The sequence below is a fragment of the Rhinoderma darwinii genome (genome assembly GCF_050947455.1).
Source record: "Rhinoderma darwinii isolate aRhiDar2 chromosome 2 unlocalized genomic scaffold, aRhiDar2.hap1 SUPER_2_unloc_31, whole genome shotgun sequence".
In the NCBI taxonomy this organism is placed as follows: domain Eukaryota; kingdom Metazoa; phylum Chordata; class Amphibia; order Anura; family Rhinodermatidae; genus Rhinoderma; species Rhinoderma darwinii.
Window position 1 is genome coordinate 759,494 of NW_027461698.1, and position 17,243 is coordinate 776,736.

The window sequence follows — 17,243 nt, forward strand, 5'->3', positions numbered from 1 at the left end:
GAATCGACATAAAAACGCCTTCCTGGCAACGCCCAAATGCCCTCCTGCCGTGCAAACACTGGCAGCAGCAGCAGCAGTAAGTGCATGCCCACTGCCACCCCTTCTCCTTTCACACCTTGTATCAGCTTTAATCCAGTCCAGTGCTGCCTGCTGAGCAGCACTGACCAACACTGCCTGGGCCCAGGCTTTTATCTCTGAGGCCCCATTATGATGTCAGAAAGCTGGCTCTGGCTCCTGAGGTCTCCACTATGACACGTGCAAAGTTCCGTCTGAACTTTATATAAGACGGTGCGGCTCAGTCAGTCACTCAGTGTTGCCTGAGAGGGCAACACTGCAACAGCCGGCCCCCAGGCTGTCTTTTTTTTGCACAGCTAGTTGCCTCCAGGAGGCCACAAGAGGGAGGCAAGGGACTGCAAAATGGAAAATAGGCATCCACCAACTTTACAGACAACTTGTTCTCCTTGCTCCTACAACCTCCATCCTTGCACAGTTTGTTATTCTTCCAGGTAACATAGTAACAAATCCAAATTGCTGCTCTCTTTGTAGGCAAGCAAGGGTTTGTTGCAACTGCAATTCTTACTTCTTGAAATGTAGGGACCACAGTACATTCCATCACATCCATCTAGTGTACACAGGTAGGTCCATTGTGACGGGCGGGCGGGCGGGCTGGCTGCTTTAATGGCTGTTTGCTGTTCCCCTACTCCACTCCACTATTTGACTATGGTGCTGCATCAATCAGTGGCTGGCTCAGGTGCAGCTCTTTAACCTACCTAGGAGGGAGGGCGCAGAGAAGACAAGGAAGGTGAATGAGCTGTTCCAATGTGAAATGCCGGAAACACAGAAACACAGACGACACAAAACAAGAGGTGGCAATGTATTAATTAATTGCATTTAATAAATTAGCTCATTATCACACATGACTGTACAAATGCATTGTCCAACAGGTGTTGAAATAATGGGATTAAAAGGGGAGATCCCATCCGAAAGACAAAAACAATGGCAAACACAAAAAGCACTTTTGGAATCTGATTTTAGTAAACACATAAGGAAAGGGTGCACCGGTCCTGGAAATACTGCAATACCAGGTCAATGCGTGGAGTGGACAGAGCAAGCTCTATTTCCATCTCCCTGTTCTAAAAATCCATTTAATATATGGTCCCCAGATAGGGGACGTATCAGATATTAAACTGATAAGAACAGATACTACACTTGATCTTAGCCAAAAGGCCGAGAAGCGATAACCCGAACGTGCCGCGCGTTTTGCTTCTTTTGCTTGCACCACAATGCAGTGCTGAAAGAGGAGGAATCGACATAAAAACGCCTTCCTGGCAACGCTTAAATGCCCTCCTGCCGTGCAAACACTGGCAGCAGCAGCAGCAGCAGCAGTAAGTGCATGCCCACTGCCACCCCTTCTCCTTTCACACCTTGTATCAGCTTTAATCCAGTCCAGTGCTGCCTGCTGAGCAGCACTGACCAACACTGCCTGGGCCCAGGCTTTTTTCTCTGAGGCCCCATTATGATGTCAGAAAGCTGGCTCTGGCTCCTGAGGTCTCCACTATGACACGTGCAAAGTTCCGTCTGAACTTTATATAAGACGGTGCGGCTCAGTCAGTCACTCAGTGTTGCCTGAGAGGGCAACACTGCAACAGCCGGCCCCCAGGCTGTCTTTTTTTTGCACAGCTAGTTGCCTCCAGGAGGCCACAAGAGGGAGACAAGGGACTGCAAAATGGAAAATAGGCATCCACCAACTTTACAGACAACTTGTTCTCCTTGCTCCTACAACCTCCATCCTTGCACAGTTTGTTATTCTTCCAGGTAACATAGTAACAAATCCAAATTGCTGCTCTCTTTGTAGGCAAGCAAGGGTTTGTTGCAACTGCAATTCTTACTTCTTCTTGAAATGTAGGGACCACAGTACATTCCATCACATCCATCTAGTGTACACAGGTAGGTCCATTGTGACGGGCGGGCGGGCGGGCGGGCGGGCTGGCTGCTTTAATGGCTGTTTGCTGTTCCCCTACTCCACTCCACTATTTGACTATGGTGCTGCATCAATCAGTGGCTGGCTCAGGTGCAGCTCTTTAACCTACCTAGGAGGGAGGGCGGAGAGAAGACAAGGAAGGTGAATGAGCTGTTCCAATGTGAAATGCCGGAAACACAGAAACACAGACGACACAAAACAAGAGGTGGCAATGTATTAATTAATTGCATTTAATAAATTAGCTCATTATCACACATGACTGTACAAATGCATTGTCCAACAGGTGTTGAAATAATGGGATTAAAAGGGGAGATCCAATCCGAAAGACAAAAACAATGGCAAACACAAAAAGCACTTTTGGAATCTGATTTTAGTAAACACATAAGGAAAGGGTGCACCGGTCCTGGAAATACTGCAATACCAGGTCAATGCGTGGAGTGGACAGAGCAAGCTCTATTTCCATCTCCCTGTTCTAAAAATCCATTTAATATATGGTCCCCAGATAGGGGACGTATCAGATATTAAACTGATAAGAACAGATACTACACTTGATCTTAGCCAAAAGGCCGAGAAGCGATAACCCGAACGGGCCGCGCGTTGACCGAGCCTGCCCAATACTGCTGTTCACCCCTTGCAGCGATTCAGCCTACTCCTAGGCAATTCCATGGGGCCCTGCAGGCTCACACACACTCACAGCTACTAAGCGGGAGGTGAATAAAGGCCGGGGAGGAAGCAAGACAGGATTTGCTTCTTTTGCTTGCACCACAATGCAGTGCTGAAAGAGGAGGAATCGACGTAAAAACGCATTCCTGGCAACGCCCAAATGTCCTCCTGCCGTGCAAACACTGGCAGCAGCAGCAGCAGCAGCAGCCGTAAATGCATGCCCACTGCCACCCCTTCTCCTTTCACACCTTGTATCAGCTTTAATCCAGTCCAGTGCTGCCTGCTGAGCAGCACTGACCAACACTGCCTGGGCCCAGGCTTTTATCTCTGAGGCCCCATTATGATGTCAGAAAGCTGGCTCTGGCTCCTGAGGTCTCCACTATGACACGTGCAAAGTTCCGTCTGAACTTTATATAAGACGGTGCGGCTCAGTCAGTCACTCAGTGTTGCCTGAGAGGGCAACACTGCAACAGCCGGCCCCCAGGCTGTCTTTTTTTTGCACAGCTAGTTGCCTCCAGGAGGCCACAAGAGGGAGACAAGGGACTGCAAAATGGAAAATAGGCATCCACCAACTTTACAGACAACTTGTTCTCCTTGCTCCTACAACCTCCATCCTTGCACAGTTTGTTATTCTTCCAGGTAACATAGTAACAAATCCAAATTGCTGCTCTCTTTGTAGGCAAGCAAGGGTTTGTTGCAACTGCAATTCTTACTTCTTCTTGAAATGTAGGGACCACAGTACATTCCATCACATCCATCTAGTGTACACAGGTAGGTCCATTGTGACGGGCGGGCGGGCGGGCTGGCTGCTTTAATGGCTGTTTGCTGTTCCCCTACTCCACTCCACTATTTGACTATGGTGCTGCATCAATCAGTGGCTGGCTCAGGTGCAGCTCTTTAACCTACCTAGGAGGGAGGGCGGAGAGAAGACAAGGAAGGTGAATGAGCTGTTCCAATGTGAAATGCCGGAAACACAGAAACACAGACGACACAAAACAAGAGGTGGCAATGTATTAATTAATTGCATTTAATAAATTAGCTCATTATCACACATGACTGTACAAATGCATTGTCCAACAGGTGTTGAAATAATGGGATTAAAAGGGGAGATCCCATCCGAAAGACAAAAACAATGGCAAACACAAAAAGCACTTTTGGAATCTGATTTTAGTAAACACATAAGGAAAGGGTGCACCGGTCCTGGAAATACTGCAATACCAGGTCAATGCGTGGAGTGGACAGAGCAAGCTCTATTTCCATCTCCCTGTTCTAAAAATCCATTTAATATATGGTCCCCAGATAGGGGACGTATCAAATATTAAACTGATAGAACAGATACTACACTTGATCTTAGCCAAAAGGCCGAGAAGCGATAACCCGAACGGGCCGCGCGTTGACCGAGCCTGCCCAATACAATCACTAGCATATACCATATATTAGGGTTCTCCTTCCTTTTTCCCTTCCTTTCACTATTTTCATGTTTCACCTTAGCCCCTGAATTTCTGTCATGTTTATACATACATGATATTCATCTCTCACTTACACCTGTAACGTTTTTTAATACTTTTGTAGCGTTTACAGTTCCAATACTTTAATCTTCCACATTTCCACCTTTAACTATTCTCACCTTTTATATGGTCCCTCTTATATATCCCCTAGACGCATAGGGAATGTACCCTCTCGTTTACCTGTTGTTAAATGTTCCGCTGGGAATCAGTGTTTACCTCTCTAATTTCTAAGTGTGGTGACATGCGCACTCGCGTTTCCCCACACTTAGTCTAATTTCTCTTTCATCGCACCTTAACATAAACCACGCAGGCGCGCCAGCCGCTGTGTGATTGGTGCATTCTTTTCTAACCTCTGTATGGCTGACTTGGTTGTCAGTCATACATATTACGGCCAGACTGTGTTGACCTCTCTAATTGGCCCTTTATTGGCCACGCCCACTGTCATGGCGGCCCGAGGGCTTAAGAGGGACGGACCTGTCACGCGCCGTTAGATGCCCCATTTGAACCCCTGAAGACGCTGAGTATGCAGCGAAACATGTCGGGGGGGCCTCCACAATATTTTTAACTTCAGAGTCTCCACTGACTAAGATACATACGCCACTCAACTGTGTCACCCGGTGTTCTGCAGACGCCGTAGGAGACACAAAGGCAAACAGTCTATATTACACACTGTCTGTATCTGATCGATACAAATCCATTTGTCAGTGAACTCTGGCTAAATTTTAGATTTTGATTCTTGTCTCTGTTCTATTTAATCCTAACCATTAAAAGTTATATTTTATTTACATATACATTACATATTCTTATAGCTTGACTGGAAATAAAGGCACTCTTTTTGCTTCATTGCAAATCTGTATATATATTTTTTGTGACAATTTAATGCCTGCCAGCCTGCTGGGTCTCCTTTCATTCATACCTGCCAGATCATTTTGGGTTAATCACCCTGTTCTGACCCACTCCTCATTGAGGATTTAGTCACATTCTGTGCAAAAAATCCCCAATTTAATTAATTGAACTGGGGATGGCGAGTTTTCTATCTCAAAAATTACACTCTGGTGATTTTTCTGCCGAAGTGGCCAGTGTTTTTTCCATTGACAACTTACCTTTCCATCACCTTGATGTAAATACTGCTTTCAAGGACCTTCAGAAAACATATAAACAATATGTAAGATCATATTGGGAGATTGCTAGCCTAGATACATATGTTCAACAAAAAATTGTTTACAGGGGGCTACGCATCAATATTATACCTAATGCACTTCGCAATGACAGTATTTTTCTCAAGGGCTGGGAAGACTTATTGACGGATAATTCCTTGCGTATGTTACAATACCTTCTTGACTTTGAAAAACGAGCTTTTGAAACTATTAAGCTGCAGCTCTCTAAAGAGATTGAGGATATAAAAATTTTCGGTTCAACACCTGAGTTTAATGATTGTGAAATTAAGTTACAGAGGAATATTGAAAATTTGCAAAGGGATATAAAAGAGCGTAAACATCGCAAATATATACGTGATCGCAAAGATTTTGAAACAGGACAAGCATATACGTTTCGCAGACATATCCCTACTGGCACTTATAGAGAGGCTAGATCTACAGACTATTCTGAGTCTGACGTCTCCGGTACTGACGACTCTAGATCCTCTTTTGATGATAAAAGATTAGGGACCAAGCGTAAAACCAATAATAAGAGATTTAATCCCCCTAAAAGGACTTTTTTGCCATCAAAGGGAAATAGACAAACATGTCCTGGTCCAATAGGACAAGAGAATATATTAAGAGCACCTGCCCTAGCGCCCTCCTCTACTTCCTCCTTTGCTTTACCTACCATGTTCACTACCAGTGCTCTTGCTGCACCCCTGACAGCGGGAAAAAACATGGGTACATTGGGGACAAATATATCCACATCAAGCGGGATGGGGAGGACAACAGCTGCCTTACATACCCCTTCTCCTTTTTTAGGACCACCCAACATGAACTGGAGCCAGACAAACTAAATTACCATGACTCCATTATTCAAACTACATGTGAAGGTGGTATGCAAATCTATAATCTTTCATCTTGTAGACTAAATCCTCACCAAATGACACTTTTACAGAAGGGCCTTTCGTATACCCCTACTCCTGGATTTAACGAATTTAATTGGACTAAAGATGTGAATCTATTTGCGCGAAAACTGGCCTTGCATAAACTATTTGGGACTAACCCCTTTTCTATCTCGTCATCTACCTATAATGAGCTGAGAACTTTGACTGATCTAGAGGCACTCCTTGATGAGAATGAATTCGGAGCCATTGCAGCCACTGGCCCCTTCTCATCCCTGCGACCGAAGTCACGCATGACACCACCCTTTTCTCAGTATGGTCATATAGACATTTTTGTCAAAATGGTTAGTGCTGACTTACAGAAATTAAAATCTAATAAATCTAAAGTTCTAGGTAACCTTAGCAAGATGGAGCAGGCTGCTTTGGCTCAACTCAACAAGAATGAGTCCATTGTCATAAAGCCATCGGACAAAGGGGGCAATATTGTCATCTTGGACAGGGCGGACTATATCAACATGGTCCATAGACTCTTGGACGATGGATCCACCTATACCATCCTCAAAAAGAATCCTACTGAAGTTTTTCTTAGAGAGTTACATTCCCTCTTGACTCAAGCGAAGTCCCAGGATTTAATCTCCACGGACGAATTTAAGAGGATGTATGATGCCAATCCCACTTTGTCCACTTTTTATGCCCTACCCAAGGTCCACAAAATGACTCGTCCGATACCAGGTAGGCCTATCGTCTCAGGTAACGATAATCTTACACAGGGCATCAGCTCATATGTTGATGAGATGCTTGCACCTTTTGTCTCTACCTTACCTTCATATCTTAGAGACACTAAGGACGTTGTCACGAGGATCCAGGGAATTTCAGTAACACCTTCCACCTTAATTGCCAGCATTGACGTTGAGTCTCTATATACAAACATTAGACATGATTTGGGTTTAATTGCGGTCCAACATTTTTTGAGCACTAAGGGTATTCAGTTTAAAGCACATAATGCACTTATTATTTCTTTACTCCAATTTCTCTTATCTCACAATTATTTTATTTTTGATGGTAAATTTTATCAGCAAATTAAAGGTACGGCTATGGGCACAGTATGTGCACCCACATATGCCAACCTTTTTCTAGGTTGGTGGGAAGATACTTGTGTCTTCAGTGACAATTTGTCTCATTTTACCTGCCACATCACATTCTGGGGCAGGTACATTGATGACATTCTCATAATTTGGGATGGGGACAAAGCACTTTTTCGTGAATTCATGGAGATTCTCAACGTCAATGACATAGGCATGAAATTTACATCTGAAATACATGAACAAGAAATTAATTTTCTTGACCTTAGGATTTCCCTGGATCCTGGTGGCAGTGTCCTTACCGACATCTATCGTAAGACCACCGCCACAAATAACTTCCTACATTGGGAAAGTTACCATCCTCCTGCTCTAAAAAGGGGAATACCGATAGGACAATACCTCAGAGCTAAGCGCAATTGCTCTGAAGAGGTGTCGTTTCAACTAGAATGTGATAAACTATATCACAAATTTCGCGCAAGGGGCTATCCCAAGAAATTCTTACATAGGGCTTATGCGAGGGCTCGAGCGACCACTAGAGAGGAGCTACTTCATGGAAGGAAGAAAGCTAAAGAAATTTCCACCATCAGATGTATAGGGAACTTTGACGTGTGCTCCCCACAGATCTACAAGATACTCCAAAGGCACTGGCCTATCCTTCAGGCTGATCCTGATCTTGCCAAGGTTATTTCGAATACACCTAATATAACCTATCGCAGGGGTAAAAATCTAAGAGAATACCTTGTGCACAGTCATTTTTCCAAACCATCCTTTGCAAAAAGCACTTGGCTGCCTCCTCCCATTAAAGGCTCTCACCCATGTGGCAGATGCTCGTTTTGCCCTCTGATGCCAACCACCAAGTCCTTCATCAACCCCGTTGATGGTAAATCTTATACCATCAGACAATTTATCAACTGCCAAAGCAGTGGAGTTGTTTATGCCATACAATGCCCCTGTCCGAAATTATATGTAGGTAAAACCATACAGCAACTACGAAGACGTATTTCAAAACATTTGAGTACAGTTGTTAATGATGAGGACACTCCACTCGCCAGACACATCAGATCCATACATGATGGAAATACCAAGAATCTCCAAATTTGGGGTATTACCCAATTACAATTGGGACCCAGAGCTGGTAATCTTGATAGGAAATTACTTCAAGAAGAGGCCCGTTGGATCCATAGGTTGAGCTCACTGAGTCCCCTTGGTCTTAATGAAGGCTTCACTTACACAGCTTTTCTATAATAGGTACTATACTTTTTATTTAATATTGACTTCAGTCTTGGATAATTTTCTTTAGATCGCCACTTTACACATCTCTATTTATATGTGTGACTCTATAGTTCTTAAAAAATACTGATACTTATGAATTAATATTCTGACAACTTGGACATTTTTCTTTAATACATTTATTTACTTATTCATACGGCGCATTTCATATGCTACTAAGCTTTATGTATTATTCACAATGTTTCGTCTCTCAACCCTAGTTATTCTTATTATTTTTTCTTTAATCTTATTTTTATTATCATCTGATTTTAATTTTAGCACCATTACCATTCAAAAATTTACTATACATCAAAATTATTTTTCGTTTATGCCAGCAATAAATCTCTTGTATTTCTTCTAGGACCGTATATTTACAATACACGATACTTTATTCCATTCTTCCCCCTCCCCCTCCCTTCCCCTTCCCCTTATTTTCACACATTGACTTCATGTCCTCACTCCAGTCATCACATCCCTTTTCCCCAGCACTACACATCATCATTATTTCACTAGCATATACCATATATTAGGGTTCTCCTTCCTTTTTCCCTTCCTTTCACTATTTTCATGTTTCACCTTAGCCCCTGAATTTCTGTCATGTTTATACATACATGATATTCATCTCTCACTTACACCTGTAACGTTTTTTAATACTTTTGTAGCGTTTACAGTTCCAATACTTTAATCTTCCACATTTCCACCTTTAACTATTCTCACCTTTTATATGGTCCCTCTTATATATCCCCTAGACGCATAGGGAATGTACCCTCTCGTTTACCTGTTGTTAAATGTTCCGCTGGGAATCAGTGTTTACCTCTCTAATTTCTAAGTGTGGTGACATGCGCACTCGCGTTTCCCCACACTTAGTCTAATTTCTCTTTCATCGCACCTTAACATAAACCACGCAGGCGCGCCAGCCGCTGTGTGATTGGTGCATTCTTTTCTAACCTCTGTATGGCTGACTTGGTTGTCAGTCATACATATTACGGCCAGACTGTGTTGACCTCTCTAATTGGCCCTTTATTGGCCACGCCCACTGTCATGGCGGCCCGAGGGCTTAAGAGGGACGGACCTGTCACGCGCCGTTAGATGCCCCATTTGAACCCCTGAAGACGCTGAGTATGCAGCGAAACATGTCGGGGGGGCCTCCACAATATTTTTAACTTCAGAGTCTCCACTGACTAAGATACATACGCCACTCAACTGTGTCACCCGGTGTTCTGCAGACGCCGTAGGAGACACAAAGGCAAACAGTCTATATTACACACTGTCTGTATCTGATCGATACAAATCCATTTGTCAGTGAACTCTGGCTAAATTTTAGATTTTGATTCTTGTCTCTGTTCTATTTAATCCTAACCATTAAAAGTTATATTTTATTTACATATACATTACATATTCTTATAGCTTGACTGGAAATAAAGGCACTCTTTTTGCTTCATTGCAAATCTGTATATATATTTTTTGTGACAATACTGCTGTTCACCCCTTGCAGCGATTCAGCCTACTCCTAGGCAATTCCATGGGGCCCTGCAGGCTCACACACACTCACAGCTACTAAGCGGGAGGTGAATAAAGGCCGGAGAGGAAGCAAGACAGGATTTGCTTCTTTTGCTTGCACCACAATGCAGTGCTGAAAGAGGAGGAATCGACATAAAAACGCCTTCCTGGCAACGCCCAAAAGCCCTCCTGCCGTGCAAACACTGGCAGCAGCAGCAGTAAGTGCATGCCCACTGCCACCCCTTCTCCTTTCACACCTTGTATCAGCTTTAATCCAGTCCAGTGCTGCCTGCTGAGCAGCACTGACCAACACTGCCTGGGCCCAGGCTTTTATCTCTGAGGCCCCATTATGATGTCAGAAAGCTGGCTCTGGCTCCTGAGGTCTCCACTATGACACGTGCAAAGTTCCGTCTGAACTTTATATAAGACGGTGCGGCTCAGTCAGTCACTCAGTGTTGCCTGAGAGGGCAACACTGCAACAGCCGGCCCCCAGGCTGTCTTTTTTTTGCACAGCTAGTTGCCTCCAGGAGGCCACAAGAGGGAGACAAGGGACTGCAAAATGGAAAATAGGCATCCACCAACTTTACAGACAACTTGTTCTCCTTGCTCCTACAACCTCCATCCTTGCACAGTTTGTTATTCTTCCAGGTAACATAGTAACAAATCCAAATTGCTGCTCTCTTTGTAGGCAAGCAAGGGTTTGTTGCAACTGCAATTCTTACTTCTTCTTGAAATGTAGGGACCACAGTACATTCCATCACATCCAACTAGTGTACACAGGTAGGTCCATTGTGACGGGCGGGCGGGCGGGCTGGCTGCTTTAATGGCTGTTTGCTGTTCCCCTACTCCACTCCACTATTTGACTATGGTGCTGCATCAATCAGTGGCTGGCTCAGGTGCAGCTCTTTAACCTACCTAGGAGGGAGGGCGGAGAGAAGACAAGGAAGGTGAATGAGCTGTTCCAATGTGAAATGCCGGAAACACAGAAACACAGACGACACAAAACAAGAGGTGGCAATGTATTAATTAATTGCATTTAATAAATTAGCTCATTATCACACATGACTGTACAAATGCATTGTCCAACAGGTGTTGAAATAATGGGATTAAAAGGGGAGATCCCATCCGAAAGACAAAAACAATGGCAAACACAAAAAGCACTTTTGGAATCTGATTTTAGTAAACACATAAGGAAAGGGTGCACCGGTCCTGGAAATACTGCAATACCAGGTCAATGCGTGGAGTGGACAGAGCAAGCTCTATTTCCATCTCCCTGTTTTAAAAATCCATTTAATATATGGTCCCCAGATAGGGGACGTATCAGATATTAAACTGATAAGAACAGATACTACACTTGATCTTAGCCAAAAGGCCGAGAAGCGATAACCCGAACGGGCCACGCGTTGACCGAGCCTGCCCAATACTGCTGTTCACCCCTTGCAGCGATTCAGCCTACTCCTAGGCAATTCCATGGGGCCCTGCAGGCTCACACACACTCACAGCTACTAAGCGGGAGGTGAATAAAGGCCGGAGAGGAAGCAAGACAGGATTTGCTTCTTTTGCTTGCACCACAATGCAGTGCTGAAAGAGGAGGAATCGACATAAAAACGCCTTCCTGGCAACGCCCAAATGCCCTCCTGCCGTGCAAACACTGGCAGCAGCAGCAGCAGCAGCAGCAGTAAGTGCATGCCCACTGCCACCCCTTCTCCTTTCACACCTTGTATCAGCTTTAATCCAGTCCAGTGCTGCCTGCTGAGCAGCACTGACCAACACTGCCTGGGCCCAGGCTTTTATCTCTGAGGCCCCATTATGATGTCAGAAAGCTGGCTCTGGCTCCTGAGGTCTCCACTATGACACGTGCAAAGTTCCGTCTGAACTTTATATAAGACGGTGCGGCTCAGTCAGTCACTCAGTGTTGCCTGAGAGGGCAACACTGCAACAGCCGGCCCCCAGGCTGTCTTTTTTTTGCACAGCTAGTTGCCTCCAGGAGGCCACAAGAGGGAGACAAGGGACTGCAAAATGGAAAATAGGCATCCACCAACTTTACAGACAACTTGTTCTCCTTGCTCCTACAACCTCCATCCTTGCACAGTTTGTTATTCTTCCAGGTAACATAGTAACAAATCCAAATTGCTGCTCTCTTTGTAGGCAAGCAAGGGTTTGTTGCAACTGCAATTCTTACTTCTTCTTGAAATGTAGGGACCACAGTACATTCCATCACATCCATCTAGTGTACACAGGTAGGTCCATTGTGACGGGCGGGCGGGCGGGCTGGCTGCTTTAATGGCTGTTTGCTGTTCCCCTACTCCACTCCACTATTTGACTATGGTGCTGCATCAATCAGTGGCTGGCTCAGGTGCAGCTCTTTAACCTACCTAGGAGGGAGGGCGGAGAGAAGACAAGGAAGGTGAATGAGCTGTTCCAATGTGAAATGCCGGAAACACAGAAACACAGACGACACAAAACAAGAGGTGGCAATGTATTAATTAATTGCATTTAATTAATTAGCTCATTATCACACATGACTGTACAAATGCATTGTCCAACAGGTGTTGAAATAATGGGATTAAAAGGGGAGATCCCATCCGAAAGACAAAAACAATGGCAAACACAAAAAGCACTTTTGGAATCTGATTTTAGTAAACACATAAGGAAAGGGTGCACCGGTCCTGGAAATACTGCAATACCAGGTCAATGCGTGGAGTGGACAGAGCAAGCTCTATTTCCATCTCCCTGTTCTAAAAATCCATTTAATATATGGTCTCCAGATAGGGGACATATCAGATATTAAACTGATAAGAACAGATACTACACTTGATCTTAGCCAAAAGGCCGAGAAGCGATAACCCGAACGGGCCGCGCGTTGACCGAGCCTCCCCAATACTGCTGTTCACCCCTTGCAGCGATTCAGCCTACTCCTAGGCAATTCCATGGGGCCCTGCAGGCTCACACACACTCACAGCTACTAAGCGGGAGGTGAATAAAGGCCGAAGAGGAAGCAAGACAGGATTTGCTTCTTTTGCTTGCACCACAATGCAGTGCTGAAAGAGGAGGAATCGACATAAAAACGCCTTCCTGGCAACGCCCAAATGCCCTCCTGCCGTGCAAACACTGGCAGCAGCAGCAGCAGCAGCAGCAGTAAGTGCATGCCCACTGCCACCCCTTCTCCTTTCACACCTTGTATCAGCTTTAATCCAGTCCAGTGCTGCCTGCTGAGCAGCACTGACCAACACTGCCTGGGCCCAGGCTTTTATCTCTGAGGCCCCATTATGATGTCAGAAAGCTGGCTCTGGCTCCTGAGGTCTCCACTATGACACGTGCAAAGTTCCGTCTGAACTTTATATAAGACGGTGCGGCTCAGTCAGTCACTCAGTGTTGCCTGAGAGGGCAACACTGCAACAGCCGGCCCCCAGGCTGTCTTTTTTTTGCACAGCTAGTTGCCTCCAGGAGGCCACAAGAGGGAGACAAGGGACTGCAAAATGGAAAATAGGCATCCACCAACTTTACAGACAACTTGTTCTCCTTGCTCCTACAACCTCCATCCTTGCACAGTTTGCTATTCTTCCAGGTAACATAGTAACAAATCCAAATTGCTGCTCTCTTTGTAGGCAAGCAAGGGTTTGTTGCAACTGCAATTCTTACTTCTTCTTGAAATGTAGGGACCACAGTACATTCCATCACATCCATCTAGTGTACACAGGTAGGTCCATTGTGACGGGCGGGCGGGCGGGCTGGCTGCTTTAATGGCTGTTTGCTGTTCCCCTACTCCACTCCACTATTTGACTATGGTGCTGCATCAATCAGTGGCTGGCTCAGGTGCAGCTCTTTAACCTACCTAGGAGGGAGGGCGGAGAGAAGACAAGGAAGGTGAATGAGCTGTTCCAATGTGAAATGCCGGAAACACAGAAACACAGACGACACAAAACAAGAGGTGGCAATGTATTAATTAATTGCATTTAATAAATTAGCTCATTATCACACATGACTGTACAAATGCATTGTCCAACAGGTGTTGAAATAATGGGATTAAAAGGGGAGATCCCATCCGAAAGACAAAAACAATGGCAAACACAAAAAGCACTTTTGGAATCTGATTTTAGTAAACACATAAGGAAAGGGTGCACCGGTCCTGGAAATACTGCAATACCAGGTCAATGCGTGGAGTGGACAGAGCAAGCTCTATTTCCATCTCCCTGTTCTAAAAATCCATTTAATATATGGTCCCCAGATAGGGGACGTATCAGATATTAAACTGATAAGAACAGATACTACACTTGATCTTAGCCAAAAGGCCGAGAAGCGATAACCCGAACGTGCCGCGCGTTTTGCTTCTTTTGCTTGCACCACAATGCAGTGCTGAAAGAGGAGGAATCGACATAAAAACGCCTTCCTGGCAACGCCCAAATGCCCTCCTGCCGTGCAAACACTGGCAGCAGCAGCAGCAGCAGTAAGTGCATGCCCACTGCCACCCCTTCTCCTTTCACACCTTGTATCAGCTTTAATCCAGTCCAGTGCTGCCTGCTGAGCAGCACTGACCAACACTGCCTGGGCCCAGGCTTTTATCTCTGAGGCCCCATTATGATGTCAGAAAGCTGGCTCTGGCTCCTGAGGTCTCCACTATGACACGTGCAAAGTTCCGTCTGAACTTTATATAAGACGGTGCGGCTCAGTCAGTCACTCAGTGTTGCCTGAGAGGGCAACACTGCAACAGCCGGCCCCCAGGCTGTCTTTTTTTTGCACAGCTAGTTGCCTCCAGGAGGCCACAAGAGGGAGACAAGGGACAGCAAAATGGAAAATAGGCATCCACCAACTTTACAGACAACTTGTTCTCCTTGCTCCTACAACCTCCATCCTTGCACAGTTTGTTATTCTTCCAGGTAACATAGTAACAAATCCAAATTGCTGCTCTCTTTGTAGGCAAGCAAGGGTTTGTTGCAACTGCAATTCTTACTTCTTCTTGAAATGTAGGGACCACAGTACATTCCATCACATCCATCTAGTGTACACAGGTAGGTCCATTGTGACGGGCGGGCGGGCGGGCGGGCGGGCTTGCTGCTTTAATGGCTGTTTGCTGTTCCCCTACTCCACTCCACTATTTGACTATGGTGCTGCATCAATCAGTGGCTGGCTCAGGTGCAGCTCTTTAACCTACCTAGGAGGGAGGGCGGAGAGAAGACAAGGAAGGTGAATGAGCTGTTCCAATGTGAAATGCCGGAAACACAGAAACACAGACGACACAAAACAAGAGGTGGCAATGTATTAATTAATTGCATTTAATAAATTAGCTCATTATCACACATGACTGTACAAATGCATTGTCCAACAGGTGTTGAAATAATGGGATTAAAAGGGGAGATCCCATCCGAAAGACAAAAACAATGGCAAACACAAAAAGCACTTTTGGAATCTGATTTTAGTAAACACATAAGGAAAGGGTGCACCGGTCCTGGAAATACTGCAATACCAGGTCAATGCGTGGAGTGGACAGAGCAAGCTCTATTTCCATCTCCCTGTTCTAAAAATCCATTTAATATATGGTCCCCAGATAGGGGACGTATCAGATATTAAACTGATAAGAACAGATACTACACTTGATCTTAGCCAAAAGGCCGAGAAGCGATAACCCGAACGTGCCGCGCGTTTTGCTTCTTTTGCTTGCACCACAATGCAGTGCTGAAAGAGGAGGAATCGACATAAAAACGCCTTCCTGGCAACGCCCAAATGCCCTCCTGCCGTGCAAACACTGGCAGCAGCAGCAGCAGCAGCAGTAAGTGCATGCCCACTGCCACCCCTTCTCCTTTCACACCTTGTATCAGCTTTAATCCAGTCCAGTGCTGCCTGCTGAGCAGCACTGACCAACACTGCCTGGGCCCAGGCTTTTATCTCTGAGGCCCCATTATGATGTCAGAAAGCTGGCTCTGGCTCCTGAGGTCTCCACTATGACACGTGCAAAGTTCCGTCTGAACTTTATATAAGACGGTGCGGCTCAGTCAGTCACTCAGTGTTGCCTGAGAGGGCAACACTGCAACAGCCGGCCCCCAGGCTGTCTTTTTTTTGCACAGCTAGTTGCCTCCAGGAGGCCACAAGAGGGAGACAAGGGACTGCAAAATGGAAAATAGGCATCCACCAACTTTACAGACAACTTGTTCTCCTTGCTCCTACAACCTCCATCCTTGCACAGTTTGTTATTCTTCCAGGTAACATAGTAACAAATCCAAATTGCTGCTCTCTTTGTAGGCAAGCAAGGGTTTGTTGCAACTGCAATTCTTACTTCTTCTTGAAATGTAGGGACCACAGTACATTCCATCACATCCATCTAGTGTACACAGGTAGGTCCATTGTGACGGGCGGGCGGGCGGGCTGGCTGCTTTAATGGCTGTTTGCTGTTCCCCTACTCCACTCCACTATTTGACTATGGTGCTGCATCAATCAGTGGCTGGCTCAGGTGCAGCTCTTTAACCTACCTAGGAGGGAGGGCGGAGAGAAGACAAGGAAGGTGAATGAGCTGTTCCAATGTGAAATGCCGGAAACACAGAAACACAGACGACACAAAACAAGAGGTGGCAATGTATTAATTAATTAATTGCATTTAATAAATTAGCTCATTATCACACATGACTGTACAAATGCATTGTCCAACAGGTGTTGAAATAATCGGATTAAAAGGGGAGATCCCATCCGAAAGACAAAAACAATGGCAAACACAAAAAGCACTTTTGGAATCTGATTTTAGTAAACACATAAGGAAACGGTGCACCGGTCCTGGAAATACTGCAATACCAGGTCAATGCGTGGAGTGGACAGAGCAAGCTCTATTTCCATCTCCCTGTTCTAAAAATCCATTTAATATATGGTCCCCAGATAGGGGACGTATCAGATATTAAACTGATAAGAACAGATACTACACTTGATCTTAGCCAAAAGGCCGAGAAGCGATAACCCGAACGTGCCGCGCGTTTTGCTTCTTTTGCTTGCACCACAATGCAGTGCTGAAAGAGGAGGAATCGACATAAAAACGCCTTCCTGGCAACGCCCAAATGCCCTCCTGCCGTGCAAACACTGGCAGCAGCAGCAGCAGTAGTGCATGCCCACTGCCACCCCTTCTCCTTTCACACCTTGTATCAGCTTTAATCCAGTCCAGTGCTGCCTGCTGAGCAGCACTGACCAACACTGCCTAGGCCCAGGCTTTTATCTCT

General features: G+C 45.3%; 8 non-coding genes across 8 annotated transcripts; all 8 read right to left on the reverse strand.

Moving 5' to 3' along the window:
• Window positions 1-1,048: 1,048 nt before the first annotated feature.
• Window positions 1,049-1,239, reverse strand: LOC142677253 (U2 spliceosomal RNA). The gene has a single exon (XR_012852291.1). It is a non-coding gene; the product is annotated as a U2 spliceosomal RNA (small nuclear RNA).
• Window positions 1,240-2,368: 1,129 nt separating this feature from the next.
• On the reverse strand, window positions 2,369-2,559 carry LOC142677254 (U2 spliceosomal RNA). The gene has a single exon (XR_012852292.1). It is a non-coding gene; the product is annotated as a U2 spliceosomal RNA (small nuclear RNA).
• Window positions 2,560-3,828: 1,269 nt separating this feature from the next.
• On the reverse strand, window positions 3,829-4,018 carry LOC142677537 (U2 spliceosomal RNA). Its single transcript, XR_012852547.1, has one exon. It is a non-coding gene; the product is annotated as a U2 spliceosomal RNA (small nuclear RNA).
• A 7,222-nt stretch (window positions 4,019-11,240) lies between these two features.
• Window positions 11,241-11,431, reverse strand: LOC142677380 (U2 spliceosomal RNA). Its single transcript, XR_012852406.1, has one exon. It is a non-coding gene; the product is annotated as a U2 spliceosomal RNA (small nuclear RNA).
• A 1,269-nt stretch (window positions 11,432-12,700) lies between these two features.
• Window positions 12,701-12,891, reverse strand: LOC142677479 (U2 spliceosomal RNA). The gene has a single exon (XR_012852495.1). It is a non-coding gene; the product is annotated as a U2 spliceosomal RNA (small nuclear RNA).
• A 1,269-nt stretch (window positions 12,892-14,160) lies between these two features.
• On the reverse strand, window positions 14,161-14,351 carry LOC142677255 (U2 spliceosomal RNA). The gene has a single exon (XR_012852293.1). It is a non-coding gene; the product is annotated as a U2 spliceosomal RNA (small nuclear RNA).
• A 1,126-nt stretch (window positions 14,352-15,477) lies between these two features.
• On the reverse strand, window positions 15,478-15,668 carry LOC142677256 (U2 spliceosomal RNA). The gene has a single exon (XR_012852294.1). It is a non-coding gene; the product is annotated as a U2 spliceosomal RNA (small nuclear RNA).
• Window positions 15,669-16,793: 1,125 nt separating this feature from the next.
• On the reverse strand, window positions 16,794-16,984 carry LOC142677408 (U2 spliceosomal RNA). The gene has a single exon (XR_012852431.1). It is a non-coding gene; the product is annotated as a U2 spliceosomal RNA (small nuclear RNA).
• Window positions 16,985-17,243: the final 259 nt, after the last annotated feature.